Source organism: Manis pentadactyla, chromosome 2, assembly GCF_030020395.1.
Source record: "Manis pentadactyla isolate mManPen7 chromosome 2, mManPen7.hap1, whole genome shotgun sequence".
In the NCBI taxonomy this organism is placed as follows: domain Eukaryota; kingdom Metazoa; phylum Chordata; class Mammalia; order Pholidota; family Manidae; genus Manis; species Manis pentadactyla.
In genome coordinates this window covers 158,434,306-158,446,432 of record NC_080020.1, presented here as the reverse complement: position 1 = coordinate 158,446,432, position 12,127 = coordinate 158,434,306, and the positions used below count along the sequence as shown (strand labels likewise).

The following is a 12,127-nucleotide window of genomic DNA, read 5'->3' as shown; positions in this document are numbered from 1 at the left end:
GAAGGGGAATGGAGGCCCTTTACAAGCTGTAAATCCAAGCCCCACAAGGCTGGGGTGGGGATGCAGTGTTATTATGACTGTGCGACACAATAGATGAGGAGACTGAGGGTCAGAGTACTTACTCAGGCTGATTTGAATCCAGGACTGTCAAACCCCGGCACTTACCCTTTCTTCTGTACCCCATTACCATCTGCATACTGCTGATATGAAGGAGCAGGCCTTTCCAAATGAACAGGGCTATTGACAGTGTGAGCCTGAACTCATTTCTCCCAACTCCAAGTTTGTAACAATTTCTGAGCTGATGATGCTCATTATCATCCTTCTGGGGTTACCACCTGCTGGGCAGGATGAGGGCCAAGGCCAGAAGCAGCTCAACAGACTCTCATGTCCCTGAATTTCTCTTTGTAAAAGTTCTGTCCTATAGGGAGCCCTGAGGGCAAGGCAGCCACATGCTCCTTCCTCCAGAAAGGGCCCTGATCCCTCCTGCTCTCCAGCCTCCACAGACCTAGGCCCTCAGGTAGGCCAGACTGGAAGATGCCTACCTCCCTAAACATTCCTCTGCCAGGTTAGATGTTTACAGTCATGCTGGCCAGCTTGACCGTGGATGCCCTGAGGACTGGAGCAGAGATCTGGAGGAAGGGAGGAGTGAAGGCTTCCTGTCCTGAGGCCTGTGTCTTAGAACAGGAGGGTAAAGCTGTGAGGCAGGCCAATGAACAGAGGGAGGGAGTTCATCCCTCAGGACCTCACACCAACCTCCTGGCACCTAAGTGGGCACCAGCACTGCCCCTGGTTTCCTGGACACAGGCAGAGAGTGATTATAACAGTGGATGATGACTTCTATCTTCCGGATTTGACTGTACAATTCCTTGGCAGGCACAGGAGCCTTGAGGGGCTGTCCCCACCTGCCTGTGGACAGCCAAACCCTGGCAAACAGTGGACCTGTGGACAGATGTCCAGGCCCATCTTCCTATTGTCCTCAGCAGCAAAGTCCAGCCCCAGCCTTTCTCTCCCAAGTCTCCCCTTCTCTGCTCCCTCCCAACTCTGTTCTTAGATGGGCACTCGAGGCCACTTGTCCTGGGTCTGTCCTCAGACAAACAAGGAGCAGACTCCGGAGTTATTCACCTCCATCCCCAATCCCCCTCGGCACCCGGATGCTCACAAACATGCGCTGAAATACACATGCAAAGAGTTACTTATAAGGACAAAAATGCTCGCAGCCTCAGCACCCACTGTCAGGAAAGGGATACACAGATTATGGTACATTCATACAGCCCCAGGGTGAAGCTCGGCAACCTTGAACTATCTTGTTTGAGGAGGGTATTTAATCAAGTGGAGAGATACTGCATATTATTAAGAAAACCAATTATATATTGAGCATGATCTCAATTTTCTAAAAACTTGTGTACTTGGGCAATAGTATACCAAAATATTGGTTGGTAATGGCTACGTGTGCATGATAATGGTACACATTTTAAGCCCTTTATGCTTTTTTAGTATGTATCTAGTTTTTAAAAATAAGTATGTATTATGTTTATCATCAGGAAAAATAATAAAGGTTTTAGAAAATTAACTTTGTTGAATTAAATAATAACTGAATATTTCTGCTCACTCTACAGACTGGGAGGTTCTTTGCCAACCTGTCCTCACTCTTGTGGGATGGCAGAGTGCCTGAGAGGGCCTGCAGGGGGGTTGTTTTTGACCCTTACTGTCACCACCTCGCAGGTGGCTGCCACCATGACCTCTCTGATGTTGGTGTGGGGTCCTACACAGAAAGTTGGTATGAAGACAATCTTAAGGTGAAGCTACTTGAGATCAGACAGATGGAAAAGGAAGCCTTCTCAGAGCTTTCCTTATCTGCTTAAAAGCAGCAACTTCGGGGAAATAAGGCTGCCCTAAAATTCCATCTTCAGGACCAATCCACCCCAAGAAAGGAGAGCTCAAAAGATCCTACCCCAAGTGCCTTCTCTAGGATGTATGGCCCTGAGGGAGACTCCCTCACACTTGGAGACATGAATATTAGCACAAACGTTCTTATCTCTCATTTGTTCTAAAAACCCCTTTGCTTGTCTTTCTTCAAGAAACCTACTCGTTCTTTCCATAGAAGCTGTTTTCTACCCCCTCCCTCCCCCTACTAAGTTAGGTACCTGAGGCCTTTACCTTAAACCACTTAACAAGTCAGCGACCAGTTTGATCGGCTCCCCATGTACATGCCAATAAACTTCTCTACTGTTAATCTTTTTTTTGTCAGTTTAATTTGCAGCTCCCAGTGACTGGATCTAAGAGGCTAGAGGGAAAGTTTCCCCCCCTCCTACATGGCAGAGATCATCTCCTCCATGAATCCATGAATCTAAAGCTGTGTTTACCTAAGTAGGTATGTGATACACATAATGACATTTTTAAATAGCTAGGTATTTATTTGAATATGAATTAAAAATATGTACCTCATGCAGCAAACCTGTAATTCATAGATGCTTTTGCTAAGGACCATGCCAACTTTATGCTGTTTTTTTTTTTTTCAAATTGTGTGTATTCAAAGAAAAAACGTTAAATGAAATAGTATAGGTGGAAAACTCATGTCAAAATCATGACAAGATATGTAAAGGAGTAGATACTCTGTAGAGCTGAATCTCAACCTTCCAATACTTACTCCTTTGGAGAAAGAACTGGGAGTCTGTCTCCTCAGAATGAGAGCCCTGAGCCATTTCCTGCTGAGTGGGAACTCAGGCTCACAGTTAGCAGGCAAGCAAGGGTCTGATGTTACATATGACAGAACAGGTACGCTCTGACACAGCAAGGGATGAAGACAAAACTCAGAGCAAGGATTGCCTAGGGCCACCTGAAGGCTCTTTTACTTCCCTGGGGTGCCTGTCTTAGCCCTGCCTGTGGCATGAAATCCTGGGCTTCCCAGCGCCCTCTCTGTGCTGCCGGAGCTGATCCAGCTCCATCAGCAGTCGCCCAACAGGGACAGAGAGGACAGCTGGCTTGACAGCTTCCAGCAGGAACAGCCTTGGTGCCTCAGAGCTCATCCCAGGGAGAAGAGCTCAAGCCGCACACCGGGGCCTCCTGAGTCCCTTGGCCTCCTGTCCGCCTGTCATGCCTATGCATCCTCCAAGGCCCCACTGAGGGCCAGGAAGATGGGGATCCCGTCCGTCCCGCAGGTTCCCATGCTGAGGGCATTCCTAGCAGAGGGCAGAGCTGGAGAGCCTCCTGCCCTCCTTGGCTGGCTCAGCCTGGCCATCCACTTCAGCCTGCATGTCTGCCCTAGGCTCTATTTCCACTGGGCCACTCTCCCTTAACTCTCTCCTGGGGTGACCTCACCCACCCCCATGGGTTCATCCGCCACCTACTTGCTGAAGGGTCACAAACCCCAACCCAGCCAGCAGTCCTCACTGCCAACAAGAATCCTCTAGCTGAACAGGACATCAGTGTTAGTAGCAGGCCCTACAGCATGCCCGTGTGCCCATGGACGTGCACCTGTCCATGTGCCCTACCTCCCTCCTGGGGCTTGTCTGCAGCGCCCCCACCCACCCGCTTCCCTGTTACAGACTTGACAACAGCCTAGACCCCTCATGCCTCCCCTCCCCGGCAAGCCCAGCTGAGCCCTCCTTGCCCGGTTCGCACTCCTCTCTTATCTGGAGACCGCAGGGACCTCTGGCCTCTCAGGGTCATGTGCATAGCCCTTACCAATTCACTCCTGCTCTTGAAAATCTTTCCTGACTTGGCCCCACTCCACTGCCTCTGGTGCCACCTTTAGGGAAAGCCCAACACTGACATCTAAGATCCCCAGCCTCTCTCATCCTGAACTGTGACCCCAGCAATCTGTGGGCATCTCTGGATGTTCCTGATAACTTCACACACCGGCACGTCCTCCTGCTGGGCTTCTGGCCATCTCTGCTCCCATCCCCATTCTCCTTTCCATCTATCACATCCTCTTCATCCTCCCAGCTCACTCCCATAAAGGCATTTCTCCAAACAATCTTTCTAGGCCAAGCCACTGAGAATCAACTGTCATGATAATTCCACAGTTCCAGCTACGGGGCACAAAGCAGCAACCAGAACCACCACCCAAGGGCACCCACAGCAGGCAGATCGATGCTTCTAGAAATAGCTTCAGATTGAAAAAGTAAGATCATGGTTTGTAGCATAATACAATTTATGTAAGTTTAAAATGCATGCATATATAAATCAACATCATGTATTTCTCTAAAATACATCCAGATCTCAGGGTAAATAAATCATAATTGTATCAGAATGGCTGCGGCTCACAAGGAAAGGGGAAACTGGCAAGGGGCAGTGAGTGGGACTGGAGGTGAGGGATGAAGAGGAAATCATAATAAGCCCCCTTATAGTTCAGTAACAACCACGAAGAGATGAAAACCTCATTTAAACCATTGGCCAAGGACAGGAACAGTCCACAGAAAGGGAAAGACAAATAGCTTAAAACATATGTGAGCCTCATAATGCCTCTCACTACACATACCTATTAAAACTACAGCACGATGCCACTTTTTAAATCTGTCCAAGTGGCAAGAACAAAAAGTTGACATCACCAAGTTGGAGATGCTGTCGGGAAACAAGCAGTCTCAGGAGGTCTAAGTTATACGGTGTCTTTGGGAAGCAGGCTGGCACCATCTGTCAAAATCTAAAATACACATAGCTTTTAAATCAGTATTCCACGTTTATGAGTTTCTCCCACTGAGAGAGTCACAGAAGTGAGCGAAGCTGTAGGTACAAGAAGGCTTAATGCAGTTCTGTCTGTCACAGCAAACCGAGAAACAAACATGGGGAAACAACCCGGGAGCCCTCAGAGGACTGCCTAGGGAAAGACGCCGCGTCCGTTCAGGGAGATAGTACATGTTCATGTAGACAGGATGAAGGACAGCTGTATGTCCTGAATCGGAAGAAATATACTTTAAAAAATAGGTATAGACCTGAGTATAATTACCATTCGTGTAAAAAAAGAGAAAAGAGAAAGTATACATACGGATATGCTCATTTACAAATAGAACATCTCTCTTGGGGATTACTCTCAAGACACTCCCCCTGAAGAAGAGAACTGGGGATCAGACGACAGGAAAGGGAGGGAGACTGTTCACTGTGTACCTTAAGGGCTGTCTGAATTAACATTTGTGAAAAGATTTTTAACTCATGTAAGTAGTAACTTTAAAAATATTTTTAAAAGAATTTCTAACCAAAGCAAATATCATCTTGAAAGAAGAAAGTAAGTGGAATAGGCTCATAACCCCTACTGTCTTTTCACTAGCACCCCCCTGCTCTTAGGGGAGCTTTCTCCACTGGGGACAAACATCCCTTCAGCTAAACCTGCCCCCCACCCCCACCCCAGGGCACTTGGCTGTAAAATTGGAACACTTGATTGTAAATCCTAATTCTCACTTACTAGCTGTATAAAAGTAGGCAACTTTCTTATTCTCTCCATGCCTCAGTTTTCTCATCTGTCAAATAGGACAGTATTTACCTCATTGACTTGCTGTAAGGATTATTTGGTTTGCACATACAGTGCTCAAAGGAGAGCCTGGCACATAGTACCTGCTCAATGAATGTCAATTATTATAATATTCTCCTGCTTTTCTTTTAAGCCTACTAATGAGATCACCTAACTAATTTAAGAACCAAAGATTACTGGAATTTTCCTAGAAGATAACCATTATTTTCCCCATATCTAGTTTCTAGAGTCCTTACTTGTGGAAAACTCAGGGTCCATCTCCCATTCTAGCTCTGTGTGGGCCCATGATGCTTTGATGGATGCCGGATGTAAGAAAAGCAAGTGACACCTCTCCTGCCAGGAGACACAGTCTCCATCTCTGGGCATCACCTGTTCCTAGTGAACCACAGGCTTGACTCTGAGTCTGCTGGGCAGCATCTTCTGCTGGGAGCATCATCTGTTTTCCTGGAAGCCTCTGGTCACCAGGCTGAACCCCACCTCTGCCTTCTCTAACAGAAGTCTCTGAGATGCTGCTCGCCTCCAAGTCACACTGGCCTCCCTCCTGTTCCTCCAGCATGCCCAGTGCGCTCAGGCCCCGTTCACACCTCAGGACATTTGCATTTACTGTTCCCTCTGCCTAGAATGTTCTTCTCCCAGGCACAGGACCCTGTCTCACATACATTCAAGTCTGCTCAAATTTCATCTCAGCACTGCTTGTCTGACCACTTACTGAACACAGCAGCACCCGTCACCTTCAACCCCATAAGCCACTTCGCTTTTCTTCACAGCATTTATCTGACATGGTGTTGCAATTGCTGTTATGGGTTACTGTCCATTTCTCCCCACCAAATAAGCGCTGTGAGGGGAGAGACTGTCCACTGATGTGCCCTTGATGCCAGGAACGTGCCTGGAACACATGCGCCCTCAGTATGAATTTGTTGAATGAATGAGCAAATGGGGGAGCGAGCCAACAGAGCACCCCATCATAAACAGAAGCTTAAAGCTCTGCCTTAGATTTAAACCTCCCAACAAGTAGTAAGCATCCAGGACTCCAGAGAGGGGCTACTCATCTACTGCTCACTGGTCCCCATGAGCAGCTTCTAAGTCCCTGCTTACACTAACAGGGGACATCCCACCCTGTGCCCCCAGAGTTTTAGGGCCTGAAAATGATACCATTTTCCACCTCATGTAGAAAGTCCATTTGCTACCTTTTCTAGCAAGGCCAGTTCCTATTTGTTTCACTGTCATGCCCATCATCAACCTGCTTTGTTTTTTACAGCACTTCTCACCCTCTGAAACCATGTGATTCATCTGCTTGCTTGTGTATTTTCTCTCTCCTAGGGCTCATATGTAAACGAGAGCATTTGTATCCCCAGTGCCTACAGGCCTGATTAGTTGGCACTCAGTCAATATTTGCTGAATGAATGAATGAGTGAGTGAGTGAGTGAGTGAATGAATGAATGACTCTTCTACATACCCCCACATAGAGGAAATAAGGTGTCTGGAAGAAAAGAATGAATCACTCAGCACTACCTGCTATCTAGACTTGAGCTTGCTGTTACTTAGGCAGAGGGACTCAAGGACATCCAATTAATTGCTAATTACATTCAGTCAGCTGTAGGGGAAGGGCTGGGCTAAAGAGGTGCAAGGGCAGGTGGAGCCCTGCATGGCCCAGTTCTTCACCTGATGCTGGCTCCCTGACCTGGACCTGCAGGACACAGACACTGGCTGTGGGTGGGAACACTGACTGGACAGCAAAATCCATCTTGCAAGCTGGAAAAAACCTGCAAGGAACTCACATCCCTGACTCTATCCTCCTACTGACCAACAAGCTAGACTCAATTCTCCGACCACAATGGAGTACTAGAGGGGGATGTGAGCTTGTCAGCTGAGCAGACACTGTTTACCTTCTCCCAAGAATATCTGAGGCTTTCTGGCCAGACACACCCAGAAGGGCCAAAGAGAGGGGCCAGCCTCCAAGGGGGTGGAGAAGAGCTAGCACTCTGGGGACAGCCTGCAGGCCAGCCAGGCTCCCACCAAGCAGGTGCCTGAAGGGAGGAGGGCCATGGTCAGGAGCATCAGGGGGCCACAGAGGCACAGGGCCTGGGAGACAGGCAGTGACGCCCTCATACCACCTACCTCTAATACTGGATGGCTTTCAGGGATCCTCCTGCTCTCCAGACGTGGGCAGGCTCTCCTGGAGGGGCACAGCCAATGTCCCCTTGCTGTCCCTGTCCCTGCCACCCTATTAGGTTGGATTCCCAGGGTCCCCCGCGGGCTCTCCACCGCCCTGCAGCCTCTTCCCGGCTCCAGACCCCTTGATCACATTGCCAAGGCCCCACAGCTACATCGCAGGTGCCCACGGGTCGTGGTGCCCCAGCCCTGCCCTCACCACGTGCCCTTACCCATTTCCCGCGGGGCTCCTGCTTGGGCCTCCAGGCGCCCCGGGCGCCCCACGGCCGGCGTCCAGGCTTCTACAGGGCGCGGTCCCGGGCCTCCAGGCGCGGGCCGGGGGCGTCCAGGCGCGGGGCTGAGAGCGTCCAGGCACGGGGCCGAGGGCGTGCCGGCGCTGGGCCGCAGGCGGCTGCGCGGGGCCGGGGGCGTCCAGGCGCTGGGCCGAGGAGGCTGCGCGGGCCGGGGGCGGCCAGAGGCGGGGTTGGGGACTGTGCAGTGCGGAGAACCAGGGGCGACCAGGCGCGGGGCCCTGAGCGGCTGGACCGGGCCGGGCCGGCTCCGGCAGAGAAGGAGGACCGGGTTTCCGGGAGGGAGGGCGGGGGCCGGGGCGGGGCGGGCCGGGGGCGAAGCGGTCCGACTGGTCTGGCGGTGGCGTGGGCGGAGGGGCGGGGCGGGGGCCTCTCTGCTCCACCGCCCACCTGCCTCTCCCGAGCTGGCCGCGGGCTCTCCGACCCCTCGGTTTACTCCTCCAGTGCAAAAACCGGGAGCAGAGGCCAGGCCCAGGTTTGGTCGCCCTGAGTAGGGAGACAACTCAGAGTCCCTACAGGACCATTACTTATTATTTATTTCGTAGGCGCAAAAAAAAAATCGCTGTATTTGAGTTGAGAATTTCAGCTATCGGTTACTTGACTTGGGTGAACTTTTTGCTAGCTGTTTTGGGAATTGGTGGCGTGATGGAAAATAGTTGTGTTTTGTAGCTTAAACGTATTTTAGCAAACCAGGTAAGAAGCTCTTATTTTTTTCAACATCCCACTTGATGGCATGTCTGGTTTCTATTTATTTAAGTGTATAAGGCACCCTATGTGGAAGTCTAACTTAAGTGGTTCCATATCTCTGGGACAGCAGTGATGTTTTTAGCTCCCCTAGAGATTGGCAGCCCCTGGGGAAATCTGTCTTTTTATCTGATGATGCCTAAAATGGAGCTGGCCAGGCTCTCTACAAACAACAACAGCTAGTATTTATCCTGTTAACTATGTGCCGGGCCATAGCTCTCTACCTGTCTAAACACATTTTACACTTAACAGCTACCATATGAGGTAGGAAGGTTTCCTCATAATGAGGAAACTGAGGCACAGAGAGGTTACATAACCTGACCAAGGTCACACAGCCAGATAGGCCCCAGAAGCCATGCTCTACATCTGATGTAAGGTCAACAGTCCTATAATAAATCAATTCATTTGTCCACTCTACAAACATTCATGTGCACCTACTATATATGTCAAGCACTAACCAGACACTATGGGAGAGAAGGTTGAACCAAATACTCCAAAATGTTGCAGCCTAGCAGGGGCGGTACCTGTGATGAAAACTGGTCCTGTGGAGGGGATTGTGCTCCCGAAGGGGAAGGTACTGGAAAGGAGGGAGCCACAAAAGGGAGAGGCCCAAAATCTGCATACAAACTCCCCTCAAATCCTTGGCTGATTCCTGAATGAACATACATGGGGCAAGAGTTTAAATAATCCAAAGGAAAACAATAGATGGGCAGAAATTTGCGCAGTGAGCTGTCTGCTGCTGGGGAATTTGGCATTCAGGTCATGCTATCTTAGGCTTGGTAAACACGGTGGAATTTCCACTGAAACTCCAGAATGGCCACACTTAAAGATTAAAACCACATGCCAGGGATATACCCTAGGATTAGGACAAAACCAAAGGAAATACATCCAAAGTCTAAAACCAAGCTTCTGTGAAACTGAGGTGAGCTTCTAGAAATATAACTCCCTGCTAGAACAAAACTTGACTCTTCAGAGGAAAATAACAGAATCCAGAACAATATGTCATACACAATGTCCACTATTCAACAAAAAATTATTAGGCATTCAAAGAAACAGAAAAATGTGAACCTTGTCAAGAGGGGGAAAAATGCAGTCAATTAATATAGACCCACTAAAGGAAAAACCTTGTTCACTAAGGGAAAACTATTTCCCTCTACACTCTTAATACCTCTGACATCAAACATTTGGGTTCTTCCCTCACATTAAGCAGTTCTTCAATCTCTGGATACCAACTGGGTGTCTTACAAATCACTTATGATTGTAATTACCCAGAGTTAGTGCAGATGCTACAGGTTAAGCAAAAGACTGTCCACCAGTTTAGATGCCAAGTCCCAGGCTGTCATCTATACTTCCAACCAGCTATAAAGTAAGAGTTCATAGGATCCCCCTTCTCAGGTTTGATAATTTCCTATAGTGGCTAACAGAATCCAGAAGTGTACTTTACTTACTATTATTGGTTTATTATAAAGGTATAACTCAGGAGTAATCAAATAGAAGAGGTACATAGGGCAAGATATGGGAAGGGCCCACAGCTTCCATACCATCCCCAGGCATGCCACCCTCCTGGCATGTAGATACATTTACTGACCCAGAATCTCTCCAAACCCTGTTACTTAGGGGTTTTATGGTGGTTCATGACATAGGTATGTTGATTAAATCATTGATCATTGGTGATTGAACTCAGTCTCCAGACCCTCTCCACTCCTTGAATGAGATCATTCAAGGGGTGGGATGAAAATTCCAACCTTCTAATCACATGATTGATTCCTCTGGCAACAAGCCCCCATCCCTATGGGCTTTCCAAAACTCATCTCATAACTGTAAACCCATGTATTTTTGTGAGGAAGTTGTTATAAAAAACACAAGATGTCTCTTTCACCTTTATCACTGTAGAGCTATCTCAGGACCTGGGGAAAAAAATTGTAACAAAAGATGCTTCTATCACCCCTATCACTCAGGAAATTACAAAGGTACTAAGGGGCTCTGTTTCAGGAACCAGGGGCAAAGACCAAATTTGTATTTCTTATTATATTACAATATCATACCTATGGACAAACAAGATGTTGGAATCAGGATAAAGAATTCAAATGAAAACTATATTAAAGATGTTAACCTACAGCAAAAGATAGATATAATGGGTGAATAGATAGGGAATTTGAGCAGAAATATGATCCCATTATTTTTAAAATAAACAACCAAATCGAACATGAATAAGTCTGTTCCAGAGAGAGGAAACATCTCTACTTTTATTATCCTGGAATGAAGAGACTCTTCAGTCTTTCCCCTCTAGAGAGGAAGATGTACAGGTTTGTCAGCTTCCCCTGTGTAAGATCAGGGCCTCCCATTATTGAGGTTCCTCTGCTATAACATGGCCCACATGTGGCAACATATGACCTTTATCATATTACCCTGCAGGAATTGGGGCTGGGGAAGCCTATGCAATAATGTTACTCTGCTATTACTGTGAGTCATAAACTGTCTCCTATTTTCTGACAGTATCTATGAAAACTGGAATATGCAAATTTACTGGCTTGCATGCTGGGTGATATCTCAGATGGTGAAAATTCAGTTTCTGGCTTAACAGAGACAAAGGGAAAAATCTTATAAGGAGCCAGAGGGAAAACTACACATTGCATACAAGGACCTAATAATAGGAATGATGGCTAACTTCTCATTAGAAATAATGTAGGCCAGAAAACAATGGAACATCAGTTTAAAATGCTGGAAAATAAAAAAAGCTATCAACTGATAGTTTTGTATCTAGTAAATAACATATTTTAAATAGAAAGCCAAATAAAGATATGTGCAAATAAACAAAACCTGAGTTTTTGCCAGCAGATCCATGCTACAAGAAAATTAAAGAAATTCTTCAAGATGCAGGGAATGATATAAGAAAAAAAATTAGAATCTACTGAAAGAAACATAAAGAACTGAGAATGATAAATATACAAGTAAATATAAAAGACTTTTTCTTTCTTGTATTAAATGACTTAAAAGCAATTTACATAACTTACAATGTCATTTATCAATTATACCTCAATAAAGCTGGAAAAGATAATTTTTAAAAAGTCAATTGACAATTTAAATTTTAAAAATAATGTATTGGGGGATTTATAACACATCTAGAAGCAAAGGATATGACAAGAAAGCACAAAATACAGGAAACATATTGTAAGGTTCTTCTATGTGAAGTTTTATAAAATTAATTCAGAGTAAAGCCCAGTAGAGGATATAAAAACAATTACTAAAAAATTAAAGAAGTCAGGAAAGTAAGGAAAATACCAGCCAAGATCAGAGGGGACACATATAAAACAAATAGCTAGATTGAAAACACCAATAGTTACATTACACACTCCAATTAAAAGGTAGAGCTTGCCAAAATGGCTAAGAAAACAAGACCCAGACAGGTTGAAAGTAAAGGGATGGGAAAAAATATATTATGTAAATACTAAGCCTG

At 46.7% G+C, this 12,127-nt stretch overlaps 1 protein-coding gene across 3 annotated transcripts in view; it reads right to left on the bottom strand.

The window, feature by feature from the left end:
* PSD4 (pleckstrin and Sec7 domain containing 4) overlaps positions 1-8,192 on the bottom strand; it is a 33,393-nt gene extending 25,201 nt beyond the window's left edge. For 2 of the 3 annotated variants that reach the window (XM_036930623.2, XM_057497016.1), the window contains exon 1: positions 7,849-8,192. The gene's annotated coding sequence lies outside the window, so the exon portion shown is untranslated. Of the gene's footprint in view, positions 1-7,582; positions 7,605-7,848 lie in introns of those variants that run through there. The other variant, XM_036930625.2, reaches the window with a different exon arrangement.
* Positions 8,193-12,127: the final 3,935 nt, after the last annotated feature.